Genomic DNA, 15,199 nt, shown 5'->3' with positions numbered 1-15,199 from the left:
AACACAAGTAGATTCTGCTGAGCATCACAGCTTCTATGACTTTAGGAACACTTTAGTATTACCCAGCATGGTTTTATGAGGTTGTCTTGTTTGAATATATGTGTTTGCTTTCTCTATTGAGATTTTATCACCATAAATAATTCTATACATTCCCTTTCCTTTTTAGAGATGCATTTCAGGTGTCAACTAGATACATTTTTTATAAGAACCTGAATTACACTTACTCACTACAATACCGGCAGGGTAAATAACATTTACAAATCATGTAATTCCACGGTCGCCCAAGGGCTCAAGCAGAGCTTGTACAGCAGTGCACCAAGCCCATAAAACTTCCTAGTATCCAGCCATAGGGCTTCTGTGTGCTGCCATAAGGCATTGCCATAAGCAGTGCTGTTAGCGGAAAAAACCTCCCGGGGAGCATGCCTTGATCTTAATGTAATGGATTATGTGTTCTTATTGGAAAAACGTCATAAACGGTTGGGGCTAAATAAATAAGATTTATTTTTCTTCCCATAGAGAAGCATGTAAAACTTGGTTACAGTTACTTAGAGTGGAGAGAAGAAGAAAAGGTGCCTTGGTAGGTATCCTGGCGCTGCCAAAAATTCCTTCACATTGAGTGAAGGATAAAAAAATAAAATGGCAGATTTTTTGGATAAAATCAGTAAAAATGTACATAAAATTAGCAATCATGCGTTTCAGGAATTCCATCTACTGTACCTTCATCAGATTGAATGTTACTTTGAGTGGCACACAAGCTAAGTAGGGTTTATTCTCGCACTTAGTGGGTATAGTCTCTTAAACAATTGAATAGCAGGACAGTTGCAGAACTATTTGCAGTCTCTCTCTGGTACCTGGTGACATCACAAGTCAGGATGTACCTAAAACTGCTCTTGCTCAAACCTTCTCCTCCATTATGGATATCAGGCAGGTGACTTCTACCATAGTTTGCTTTACCTGATGACCCCCTCAGTCACATCAGTAAAGCAAATACACCATTAGCACTTGGATTACCTATAGAGTTCCTGAAAACTATGTAGCCAACACAGTATAGGCCTTAGTCCAGCAATTGTGATACCACATCATTTAACCCTTTAAGGACGGGGCCAATTTTGTTTTTGCATTTTCGGTCATTCCTCCTTGTGTTTAAAAGGTCATAGCACTAGCATTCCACCTAGAAACCCACATGAGCCCTTATTTTTTGTATCACTGATTGTACTTTGCAATGACAGGCTGATTTTTTTTTTATTTGGGGGGACTGTGTTTTTACGCCATTCGCCCTGGGGTCGAGCCGGAAACGGCGCCATCTTGGAGAGGTCCCCGGCCGGCAGCAGGTACGGAGATCACTCCTCCGAGCCGGAAACGGTGCGATCTTGGAGAGGTCCCCGGCCGGCAGCTGGTACGGAGATCGCTCTTCCGAGCCGGAAACGGTGCCATCTTGGAGAGGTCCCCAGCCGGCAGCAGGTACGAGATCTCACCCACTAGACCCCAGGGATAAGCTGCGTCTGGTAATCGGATGCAGCTGTCATGTTTGACAGCTACATCTGATTACTGTATTAGCGGGCACGGCAATCGGACCGTGCCCGCTAATACCCGTGGTCCCGGGCTACAAGGGGCACCCGGAACCGCGGCCCCGCTCTGAACACCTCTTACGGGCGCATGACGTACCGGTATGTCATGCGTCCTTAAGAGGTTAAAGGGGTTATCCAGCGCTAGAAAGACATGGCCACTTTTGCACCACTCTCCAGTTCAGGTGTGGTTTGCCATTAAGCTCCATTTACTTCAATGGAACTGAGTTTCAAACCCCACCCAACCTGTAGATAAGAGTGGTGCAAAAGTGGCCATGTTATTGAAGCACTGGATAACCTCTTTAAGATTACCATTATAAGTTTAAAGTGTCACTGTCATTCTGATTTTCAAAAACTAAATCAACAGGGGATATGAAATAAAGCATGTTTGCAATTTACATTAAAGAGAAGTCTGTCCTCCGGGGAAAAAAAAATTAAACTGCAGGGCACGGAGGGAACATTACAATCTATATCAGTCGAGTAAGTCAGACTATAGACACACAACAGCTATAAGGTTGCATTTTTAAAACCTTTGGTTATTTTTATTTTGCCCTCGTTTTCCCATTAAAGGAGATGTCGAGCAAGGGGGTTAAAAAATCATTAAGGCCAGGGAATGGGGGGGGGGGGAATAAAAAATACACTGTGCTTACCACTCCCAATGCCCACGCTGCACTGCATCACAGAGCACCCATACCCCGCCGGCGGTCATCTTCTCCCTGGTTCCGGGTATGTCACGACCTGGGTTCCACGTCAGTAACTGGTGGGATTTAGCCCCATCAGCTAATCAGTGACTGCAGTGGTGTCCTGCCCCAATCACTGACTGGCTAAGCAGGATATCCTTCAGCCGGGTCGTGACATAGCCGTTGGGGAGCTCAGAAGACAGCCGGTGGGGTCTAAGGGCGGGCACCGGCTCAGGTGACTATAACTTGTTTTTTATTTTCACCTACCCCCTGCCTGTAATTATTTATTACTTCCTCGTCGGACGTCTCCTTTAAATCTTTTATGCTTCTACAACATCTGACATAATAAAACATCCATGGACCTCTGTATTAAATTGGAACAACAGGGAGCTATAGTAGAGGCCCCAGGCATATCTATTGGAGCACCACTGTTGTCCCAAACAAAACCACATGTATATGGCCTATATATTATTAGTGTTTCTGTGTAGAGTGGGCTATAAAGGGTTAGACTATTCCATATTGCATAGTTACCTATTTATTATTAACCCCTGAGGTACATAGCACACAACTATTTTTTAAATTCCATTAGAAAAGGTAAATTGGGTGTCAGTTTCCGTTCACATTAGTAAAGCCTTAGAGAATTCTTGTTCTCATTTAAAGATACCAATTAGATGTTTGCTTTATAGCTTTTTTTCTTTGGAGAAAAATATCTCAAGTTTGCATTGATTTCCTTTTTACTGCCAGACCGCTAGTAAAAGCCATTTTTCCAGCTTCGGTGCCTGTCATTTAATGTAGATATCTCACCTGGATTTTGTGTTCAGTGAATCCATAAAAGCAGCAATTCATAAAGCGGCATAGCAAATTCTGAGGCATACATCTTTTATGACAGGTGTTCCGAGAAGACGTTACCTCCTCACTTAAAATGCTCATCCGTACATGGCCCAAAAAGTGATTTGTCGTGGAATGACATGCAAGTGCGTTGGGGATGGGTGATATTGTGTCTTCTAGAATACCCGCTGTCCAAAAGCTATCTAGCTGCTGCTTATGATTTCTTCAGATGCATTGGTCGTTTATTTAAAAGCTACTACAGGTTGATTTGTGTAATTTTTAGACAGTTTTATACATCTTAAAGTGTGATTATCAATGCAACATACTTATCATGTGTCTTGGTAACATGTCTGAAGTTTGTATCGTGGGGTCCAGGTGTGCCGAACACCTGTTGATTACTAGAGCAAAGGGGCAGAGGTGTGCAGCAGACATACATTATATTCACTGTTTTGTAAAACAGCTTATATTGTATAGGCACAAGCCAAAAATGCCAGAAATGGCTGCACATCACACCTATGGTTGACACAAAAGCTTGTTTAGCTACATTAAAAACCAACATCATAAGTTAGTATATAATTTGATCAAACCATATCGCCTCATGTACCAACATGCAGGTCTCTGATACACATGAGTTCCTCCCTTACCACATGAGTCCCTCTCCTTGTCCATATTTTATATTGTATAGGGTTGTAGCCCTTTAAATGGGCACTGTCGATCTGTGAGCTTTGTAAATTCTCCCCACCTTTGTGTCATGTTTAATGTAATTCTATTGGCCCACACAGAGCAGGGAGAGAGGTCCATAAGAGCGAGACTGAGTTTACCATTGTGCCACTTGACTTCTCCAGCCAATGAGGATGTACATATAAATATGTCTGACGTTGTGGTACTACAGTTGCTAGTAGAGCTGACAGCTCCAGTTCCCCGCTCACTGTCAGCCTACTCATCCATCCACTGCACTGCCCCCACTAAATCCAGTGATTGGCAAAGTGGGCTGTCACTGAAGGGCACTGAAGAGCTGACGGGCATCGGGAAGAGCCCAGACAGGTATGGCTTCTTTATTGTTTTTTACTATATTGTTGTCAGCGTCAGGTATGGCAAAAGGCAGTTAGACAGGACACAGACAGTGAGCCATAGCTGAGCCCGCCAACTGTCCCGGCCAACTTGCCACGGACAGCCCTAGACGGCTGCAGACAACCATGATGGCAGTCCCTACACTGATAAAGTGTAACACAGAACAGTGACAGACAAAACAAACACAATGGGCCAGAGTAGACAATCCTGGTCAGCAATGTCGGGTGGCAAAAGTACAAAATCAAGATCCAAAAGAGTAGCCAAAATCAGGCGGTAAGGTTAGGGCACGCTGCAAAATAGGGAAAACAGGAAACAAAGCCAAAGGTCAGAAATACACAGACAATAGCAGAGATAAAAGCTGTAGCAGAATATAACTCAATAGCCAGCATCTAACAGGAAACAGTCAGAAAACAGGAAGTCCTGTGTATCCCAGGCCATCTGAGCGCTCACAGAGAGAAGGCAGTCATGTGACTGATAGACACATTGAGCCGTGACTCTCTGTGCTGACTGGTATTCCTGTGTTTAGTCTGTTTTTTAAAACCAGCACAAGTCAGAAAATCTGCCTTCAGGAGACTGGACCTGGATTTCTGGTAAGTTCAGCTTTGCTTTACAGCATGATAACAACAAAAAATAATGAATGTATATTGCAAACTTGCTTTATATCACATCTACTGTTATTTAGATTTTTAAAGTTATAACAACAGTGACACTTTAACTGCTTTGGGGCTGTTACTGCACTGCTACCTACTCGCACTACATGTGCTGACAATATCTGTCTGTACTACATGTGCTGTACCTCTCTACCTGTATCATATGTACTGTGCGACATGTAATCTACTGTTTCTACTTCTGCTATGGTGGTGCAGTGAAGGGGACCCTATACGCATTAAGTTGTACAAGTAAAAAAGTTAAACAATCATCAAATTTGAACTTTAATTACTTTAACTGACTGGTATTGGTATTTTTATGCGAGTTTTATCTCTCGCCCATAAAAACGCACAAAAAGCACATGAAACTATACGCAGGCTAGATCATCTAGCCATAGGATAGAAAAAAAATATGTTATTGAGAAAGTGAGATTCTCCATAAAATGCATGGGCTTCATTGCCTTAGTTTATGTCCCTGTCGCCGGCTCCTCTCTATGTGATTATCACCTTTTTAAATCTCTGCCATACAGATCATCATAATAAGCAATAAATACAGCGCTGCATACACGCCAAACTGAATGTAAATGTAATCTGCATCCTCTTCCTAATGAAGTTTATAGTCCTAAAATAAATTATGCTTACATTAATGCCATTAAGGAGCCATATTTCCTAGAAAAAAATAGATTTCCACAATTCCAAAATTCACAGTGTGTAAATCACTATTTTTCCCCCAGCAAATAAAAAACTGCTAAGAGCTTTTCTAGTTGGCATGTACTCTATGCCTATGAAAACTAATCCAGCAATAATTCTACCATAATTCTTATATATTGTGTGATGTATTAAAGTAATTCAGAATAGAAGGGAGGGGGGTTCTAAAATCCTTGACTGTTGTTTCTGTATCATCCATAGATTTAGGCTGGGTTCACACTACGTATATTTCAGTCAGTATTGTGGTCCTCATATTGCAACCAAAACCAGGAGTGGATTAAAAACACAGAAAGGATCTGTTCACACAATGGTGAAATTGAGTGGATGGCCGCCATTTAATGGCAAATATTTGCTGTTAATTTTAAAACAACAGCTGTTGTATTGAAATAATGGCCGTTATTTACTGTTATATGGCGGCCATCCACTCAATTTCAACATTGTGTGGACAGATCCTTTCTGTGTTTTTAATCCACTCCTGGTTTTGGTTGCAATATGAGGACCACAATACTGACTGAAATATACGTAGTGTGAACCCAGCCTTAGATTGTTTATGATATTTCTATACTTAGCATTTGGTTCATTATATAGAACCAGTGACCCTCTTGTCCCAATCAGTAGGGAGCCAGTGCTCAGACTAATATTTATCTAATTTTCCTTGTCTCAGACAACATCTCTTCACTATGCTGATGTTGGGCCTAAATATTTCTATAGGTTATCTGTGAAATTTTGGAGGATCTCAGATTCAGGTAGGGGAATATGAGAGTCAATCATTTGCATCAATGTCGTCTCCACACTCTGACCACATGAGGCAGGCTTCTTGCAAAACTGTGCTACCCTAAACAATCAATTATAAGGGGGATTAATGGCCACAGCACATCTTTGTCTCCACCATACCATGGCCACTGTGTGAGACTGTACCCTGACATCTGTGTCACATAGCCAATAACCTTTTGTCAAAACACTATGGAGAAGATTTATCAAACATGGTGTAATGGGAAACTGGCTCAGTTGCCCCTAGCAACCAATCAGATTCCACCTTTCATTTTTGTCTATCTATCACTTTTTTAATTAGTTATTGACCACTTTTTTTTTATAAACCCCATTCTTTATGCGGTTCTTGTGCTGTTTTGTATATAATGCTAAACTCCCCTCACAGATTCATCATAAACAATCACTTGGATGACCATACCAGAGAACATGTCTGTGTGGGTTTCAGGCGCACCATGGCAGTGTTTCTGCTATGTGGCGGCTGCTACGTAAGAGTGTAACCAACAGGGAAACCTAATGAATATGGAAAACTACAAACACCCTGTGATCCACAAATTAGGTGACATACATCCAGACTCACTGGCAATTTCAATAAGCAAGGGAGAACTTTAAGGTATTCCTAGCAATTGTGTATTAATAGAAAGAACATTGGGATTTTACATTCTAATTTTCTGCCGATCGTCATGCTTTTATGGGCTCATTACTGCCAGAGTTTTCTTTTTTACACTTCTACTTTTCTTCAGTATCTTGACTTTTCTTCAATTTTTCAAGGTCTCGCATTCCCTTCTCCTGAGAGGGGCCTGACAACTATGTCACCCGTAAATCAGGCCACACTAACACTTTGATATTGAGAGGATGTGATTGATAAAATGCGTTTGTGCAGTTGAGGCCTCTGTACGGCACAGTTGGTTCTACAACCGAAAATCAAGTCTATTTTATTCACACATAGAAGCCCTGCCTTAGTGTGACACCACGATCATTGATGTGAACAAAAATCTAAAAGGATGTATAAACCTACTAAACAGCTATCATAGTGTATTCCCTGCATTTTCAACAATGTTTTGTAAGATTTTTTTCCTTCTTCCAGATCTTTAACCCTTCTAGGACCAGGACCAAAATGACCCAGGGGACCGCGCAAATTTCAAAATGCGCTTTTGTTTTTCCCTCCTCCCCTTCTAAGAGCTCTAGCACTTTCAGTTTTCTATCTACAAGCCATGTAATGGCTTGTTTGTTACAGGAATAGTTGTACTGTGTAATGGCGTCATTCATTTTACCATAACATGTATGACGGAATCCCAAATATATTATTTATGAAGATATAAATAGGTGAAATCATAAAAAAGAATGCAATATGGTAACGTTTGGGGGGTTCCTGTGTCTACGTAATGCACTATATGGTAACAGCGACATGACACTATTATTCTATAGGTCAGCCCGAACACAACCATATGCAGGTTACACAGATTCTCTAATGTTATATATTTTTTTTAATGAAATCCTTTTTTTGGCAACTAATTATTAATAAAATGGGCCTATTGTGACGCTTATAACAGTTTTACTTTTTCACCTACAGGGCTGTATGGGGTGTAATTTTTTCCGCCATGATCTAGAGTTTTTTTAATTTTTTTTATATATAATGTAACATAAAATCGGTAATCCGGCACTTTTTTCCCTCTTTTCATCTACGCCGTTCACCGTTCGCAATGACGCTTGTTATATTTTAATAGATCGGACAATTCCGCACGCTACGGTATATTATATGTTTATTTATTTTTATATGTTTTATTTATATAATGGAAAACGGGGGTGATTTAAACTTTTATTGGGGGAGGGGTTTTTGGGCAGTGTGTTAGTGATTTTAACTTTTTTTATACATTTTAAGTCCCTTTGGGGGACTTGTACATACATTAGTTTCATTTTATACACTGATCATTGCATAGCATTGATCAGTGTTATGGGCGCTCTGCTTATTGAGCCTGCCTGTGCAGGCTCAGTGACCAGAGCGCCAATCGGAGCGCACAGAGGCAGGTGAGAGACCTCCAGGGGTCCGTTACAGCAATCGGGATCTGCGGGGGTCCCGATCGGTAAGTGACAGGGGAGTCCCTGTTTTTGTAGCCCTGGATAACCCCTTTAACCTTATGAAACCTAAATTTCAAACTTTCACTTCAATTTTCCTGCTCTTCACCTTCTAAGACCTCCTCCTCAACCAACAGAGTCATCTGGGGGTCTGTTTTTTATTGGGGCAAGTTGTACTTTTTATGATTTGTGTTCATCCACTCTATGTTACCCATTTGGTGAATAAAGGAAACTTTCTAGTTTTTGCTACATGGGTGAGTGCTAGACTCTACTTCTTATTTTGGATTGATTATCTGAAGAACTGTGGATATATTTCTGTGCACCACCCATAGCACACTCCAATATATTGGCTACCATGCACACTGGATGAATGCGTCCATTAGCGAGTGTAAAGAGTGCCGAGAATCTTGCTTGCTGTGTACTTTTTACTGGTATCCTTCAGATTACTGTATAATGTATTACAAGACCTGAAAAATAATTTTTGGGGCACAATTAAAAAAAAGTGTGCATCAGTATACTTTTTTGTACGTTTATTGGATGGTAATACTGACTGAAGTGTATTCTATGGGACAGTATGATGCTAATGACACAATACAATGACATAATACTTTTTTTTATTGTAAAAGTGTAAAAATGTACTTAGTAATGTAAATAGTTTTCCACCTATTACTGTTTTCGGCTATGTTCACACTACGTAAAAGTACGGCTTTCTGTACTTTTTGTACTTTCTGCGGAGTGGAACGCTGCCCCTGCTTCAATGGGATACTGGCCAGAGCGTATACTCATCGTATACGCTTCGGCCGGGATCCCGTGTGGCGCTGCAAAGAACTGACATGTCAGTTTTCTGCGGCCGCAATTCAATGAATTGCGGCCGTAGGAAACCCTGTCAGTTCACACAGTAAATCGAGCGGCTCCAGCCGCTTACTTCACTGTGTGCTATGGGAAGTTCTGATGCGGGCGTGCGCTGATGCGCCCGCATCAGAGCTCTGCGGCCGGAAAGATCATCTGGCCGGTATTTAAGTACCGGCCGGGGTCATGGAACGGCCGGTCTCATACATAGTGGGAACATAGCCTTAATCCTAAAAGTGGTGTCTAAGGCCAATGTCCACTCCAGCTCCCGTGACACTATTCTGCACTCCTGGTAGAACTATGTCCCCACCTGGCCCCCTCACTGTAACACTTGTGCTGCCCAATTTTTAGTTACTGTGCATTGACTTTAAAAATGCTGCAAAAATAGTTTGAAGGAAAGACCCTAAAATTGTCCTAATTGTCCTCTTGTGTAGTTTTCAGTTCCATTCCTCAGACTTTTTGTGTATGTCATAAATCAGATTTGTTTTACTTCTGCTCTTACACGTGAAATCGATATATCTGTCCAATGCCAAAGTGATAAAAAAATAAAATAAAGCTGTAACCAACGTTCATCCTTCGACCTTCACCAAGAAATTCTGACATTATGTGCCTTTTTACTTAATCCAAGTTTTACTGGATAAGAGAAGGCTGCAGGAATGAAATACAGTGAGCGTTATTCATACTTTCTGCAGCCTTGTTGGCTATACTTGCTATGGAAGAACATAAAACTCTCATAATCTATGGTGCCCAACAGTAACTCTTTTTTCCTTTGCAATGCACAAATGTTGAGTTTGTGTGTCTAAGAATGGCTGCAAGTAGTGAATGGAGGTACAAGGTAACTTCTCATATGTTGCTGAAGCCCATACTTTACCTTATTTCCCCATGTATAACGCCTGTCATATTCTCCCCTTACTTTAGGTTTAGTCATTATGTTATTATGTAATGCACAAACAAGTATTTATGGACTGTACCTCAGATATAATGAACATGAAAAAAACCATAAGCATAAAATGATTATTATTATTATTATTATTATACAATATATGCTTTGTTTGATCCTTTTCCTTTTTTTGCATTTTTTTGGCTGCATTTTGCACTTCTTGATATATTGCACTGGCCATTGGCACAACTGTACAGGCTTTTTATCCTGCTGTTTATTAACATTGAGTTATTGGCTGCCCTCCCTACCCCCATCATGGGGTCATAGGGTCTTATAGTGACCTGTAATAATACGCACTTGTTTTTAAGTGGTTTTAATTGTACTGTGGTCTCTTTGTATTTAACATAAATAAAGATTTTTCATATTCATTATTTTTGTGGTGCGGTCCATGCATACTTGCTTCTTCTTTTGCGTACTATATGGTATATGGTTTTTTTAACATGGGGACTAGTACTCAAGTTTCTATTAGTGGTGCCCAACCCAACTACAAGACACATTAGAACGCGAGCTCTAATGTGTCTTGCAGTTAGGTATTGCATTTTTTTCCATACAAAGATAGACACCTCGGCACTTCCATACGTCTGAACACAACCATAGATTGGTGTATCCCCCAAACACCGCTTGGGACCACAGCTACTAGTGGTGCTCTCCCGCATACAGTAAGCAAATTTTTATGCAATCATGTCCAGAAAGGAGAAGCGGGACAATCACCAAATGTAGCAAAATGTAAGTTTCTCTTTATTCCACAAATAGGCAACTCATGAGATCGGGGGACGAGCTGTTTCGCACGTCACAGCGTGCTTTGTCACAGCCCTAAACATCATCACGTCATACCGTCTTTTTATACATAAACACATTATTCATTAACATAATTTAAAAGACATCACGGTTACCTCCTGGAGCTGCCACCAGGTGGAGGTAACCGTCATGTCAGATTGTTACAGAAAGAAACAGACCTAATTGTGCATATGGAGGCACTTGGCCCTTTAGGTCTGAATAATGATCGTTCAGGAATCCACGGCACCTGCTGATGAAAAATAGATATAAAAATTTTTTATCATCTAGTATATAGTATTGTCTCATCTGAATGTAATGTTGCATTGTGCATAGATGTTTTTACGTCCTTTCCTGTATTCTCTATTTTAGGGTTATTGGATATGTCTAGTCTTTTTAATTATGTTAATGAACTATGTGTTTATGTATAAAAAGACGGTATGACGTGATGACGTGACAAAGCACGCTGTGACGTGCGAAACAGCTGTTGCCTATTGCTCGTCCACCGATCTCATGAGTTGCCTGTTTGTGGAATAAAGAGAAACTTACATTTTGCTACATTCGATGAGTGTCCCCGTTTCTCCTTTCTGGACATGATTGCATTTTTTTATTCTAATATTTATATATTTAATTTACACATCCCTCCAAGGCCGGAAATACACAAAAATTTGAACGGAAAAATGCAATAGGTGGACCAGACACCTTCTGCAGAGGGCACCTGGTTAAATGCTCAGGTCTCCCATTGATTTTAACAGGGTTTGTTACTGGAGCATTGAAAATGTTTGTCTCGACTAATAAGCAGTAGAGAATTTTAGTGCTCGCTCAACACTAGTGCCTGCTAGCATGATACAGTTTGGTTTTCATGTTACTAGTTGCATATCCTATTGATTTAGAAACGGAGAATGGAGTTTTGCTGAATGTTCACGATGGGGTTTGTACAAACTCTTTGATCATGACTTTTTCTTCTTCGATTTTTATTTTATTATTATTTATTTATGCAATACAGTAGTGTATTTTATGTCAAATCATTAGTGATGAAGAGATCATAGTAACCAACAGAGTTTGCACCTTCTAAGGGTAAGATGAAAACTAACTTGGTTAAAAGCATTGTCTATATTTTTTACTTCCTTTTTTCTCTTTTTTGTTTTTTTTTCCTTTTTATTTCATTAACAATAATTGGTTTGTTTCTCCACTTTGGGAATCTTTGCAGTGAAAATGCATTTTAAAAGAGGGAAAAAATCCATGTATCTCATCTTTCACAGGAGAACTTGTAAGAAGGGACTACTGAAATCTGCCAAATGTGAATAAATTTCAATATTTTAATGACCAGGTTCTCATAAATAAGTGATGCTTCGTACAAGCTGTCATTTCTGAACACAGTTTTACAGCCTCCCAGTGTAAGCGTAGTTACTTTTATCAAAATATAATTTGCCACAGTAGGTTTAAAGCGTAGGTTTACCTTTGGTTGAACTATACTTAAATGTTATAGGATTGCATTATCAGCAATATGTACCCATTATCAGAGCTGTTCCCTTTACAAGCGGGAACTTTCCAATAATAGAACAGGTAAGCTATGGGGAATTTGAGCTCTTGCCGCTTACCTGTCAGCAGATGTAAGCTTTTATACAACTGTGACTGCTGCTTTATATTGCATATTTAGCTGGGGACTTGAAGGACAATAGGGGAGACAGCAAAGCATTCTGATAAGTATAGTAGGCTTTACATTGGAGATCACTGCCTATAGAGTTTCCAAATAGGAGTCTGTTTGCAAAATTGAATATGTTTTGCTATTTGTGATTTTTATTCTCTAGACATTTCTATTGTTTACCAGTCTTTGCTTCCCGGCTGATGACATGTGGCTCACTAGCCTCAGTAATCATGTGCTGTACTCGTGATGATGACAGCAAGTATGGCAGGTGACCACTCAGGTCACTGAATGTCTCCAGCAATGAGGTCATGGTATGGCTTATTATTATTAGCAGCCTGTACACACAGAACTTCAAGGAATCATTGATGCATCAGTATAAAATCAGCTGCTGATGGAGGAGGAACGTATTATGTTTTTTTCAACCTTTGAACAACCCCTTTAACCATTGACTTGTAAGGGTCCCCTGGAAACGTATAACTTACCTAAAATCTACCCCACACTGTTCCCCCCAAAAAGAAAATTCAAACAAAATGTCTTCTGACAAAAATTAATAGTGTGAAAAATTACTCTGATGAAGATATAGCTCTTATTTTATCTGCCGCTCCAGTGCTGAGATGTAAGTTTTAGAAGTTGCATGTAAATGTCCACTTTGTGAACTTTATTGGCCTTTAAGTCCAGGGGAATGCCCCCTGGACTTTATTTCCCAACTGGCATAAAAATTCTAAAGTATATATTTCAGCGCTGGAGTGACAGATTGAAACAAGAGTTATTTAAGAAGATTGAGAGAAACAATAAGAAGACTTAAAGGGGTATTCCCCCCAGGAGCTAAAAAAATGAGATGCTCCCAAACCTAGCTGGTCTTACTCACCAAGTCCCCCTGAGTAATTTGAGCCATCTCCCATCTTTCTAGCTGCTGCCGTTCCCGAGTTACAAGTTTTTCTAAAAGATGTTCTATATTCAAGATAGGAAACTACATTTCCCATCATGCAATGCTTCGGCCTGATGATGGCGATGTAGCAGAGCTGAGAGGGCGATGTAGCAGAGCTGAGAGGGCGATGTAGCAGAGCTGAGAGGGCGGTGTAGCAGAGCTGAGAGGGCGGTGTAGCAGAGCTGAGAGGGCGGTGTAGCAGAGCTGAGAGGGCGATGTAGCAGAGCTGAGAGGGCGATGTAGCATTGCTGAGAGAGCTGAGATGGCGATGTAGCAGAGCTGAGATGGCGGTGTAGCAGAGCTGAGAGCGCGATGTAGCAGAGCTGAGAGCGCGATGTAGCAGAGCTGAGAGAGCTGAGATGGGGATGTAGCAGAGCTGAGAGGGCGATGTAGCAGATCTGAGAGGGTGATGTAGCAGAGCTGAGAGGGTGATGTAGCAGAGCTGAGAGGGTGATGTAGCAGAGCTGAGAGGGCGATCTAGCAGAGCTGAAAGGGCGATCTAGCAGAGCTGAAAGGGCGATGTAGCAGAGCTGAGAGGGCGATGTAGCAGAGCTGAGAGGGCGATGTAGCAGAGCTGAGAGGGTGATGTAGCAGAGTTGAGAGGGCGATGTAGCAGAGCTGAGAGGGCTGGGTGAGTTGCAAGGTAGTGCGGATGTCGGGTGGCCTGGCGCTTTACTGGGGGGGCTGCAGTCACCGGGTGAGCTGCGTTGGGGGGGGGGGGGCTGCAGTCACCGGTGAGCTGTGGATTGAGTGCGCTGCCGTGGGCTGCCGTGGGCTGTGAGCGTGCTGGGGGGGACCGCGAGCGTGCTGGGGGGGGATCGCGAGCGTGCTGGGGGGGGATCGCTAGCGTGCTGGGGGGGACCGCGAGCGTGCTGGGGGGGACGCGAGATTGCTGGGGGAAGGACTGCACTCACCGTGCGGGTGGCGGCTGCGGGGCCGGGTGAGCTCTGAGCGGGCGGCCAGCGGGAGATCACTCACAGGAGGTCCCGGCGGACGAGTGGCGGGTGAGCGGCGGGCGGCCACCGCCGCCACAGGTGCACCGGAGCACCGGGCGCCGCGGGAGCTCCGGGGAGCAGGTATGCGGGGGGCGGGCGAGCGGTGGATGAGTGGGGCACACAGTGGGGTGAGCTTGGGGCGGGGTACACTCTGCTGTCAGAGAGGGTGACAGTGCTCAGCAGCAGCAGCTGCTCTCACTGTCTCAGTGCCCTCCCTCTCTTCAGTGTGCTGGGTTAGAAGCACTAACCCGGCCCATTGAAGAGACTGAGGACACCTAATGCCGTCTCGGAGGGTGAGGGCCAGGAGCAGGGAGTGTGTTGGAGTGGACTGAAAGCTGATGATTCTATGCAATCCGTGGGGGTGGGGGCACCTAGATAACAGCAAAACTGTGCAGAATCCGTAATAAATTTATATTGGAAAGGTGGAAATTTTGAGGGGAATACCCCTTTGAAAGAGAAGTCCCATGAAATTAAAAAGAGGAAGGCACCGAGGTGTGGGAACATAATAAACAAAGTACACTTACCCAACCCCATGCTTACATTGCGCCGCTCCTTGATCTTATACATCCTCTGGGTTTTATACATCTTTATTATCAACCAGTACTTAAGTGCTTAATTTATTTTTATTTTTATTTTTAAATTGGTACCATAAAAAATAAAAAGCATTTACCCTGGTATGTGTTGGAAAACACCTTTTTATTGGTGTTCTAAAATATATACAT

General features: G+C 42.1%; 1 protein-coding gene across 1 annotated transcript in view; it reads left to right on the top strand.

Annotated features, from left to right (window-relative positions):
* The window catches only part of PLPP4 (phospholipid phosphatase 4), a 116,747-nt gene that overhangs the window by 45,058 nt on the left and 56,490 nt on the right, over window positions 1-15,199 (top strand). The gene's annotated exons all lie outside the window — the stretch shown is intronic.

Source organism: Dendropsophus ebraccatus, chromosome 8, assembly GCF_027789765.1.
Source record: "Dendropsophus ebraccatus isolate aDenEbr1 chromosome 8, aDenEbr1.pat, whole genome shotgun sequence".
NCBI classification, from domain to species: domain Eukaryota; kingdom Metazoa; phylum Chordata; class Amphibia; order Anura; family Hylidae; genus Dendropsophus; species Dendropsophus ebraccatus.
Note: the sequence above shows the minus strand (reverse complement) of the source record. Positions and strands in the feature narration are given on the sequence as shown.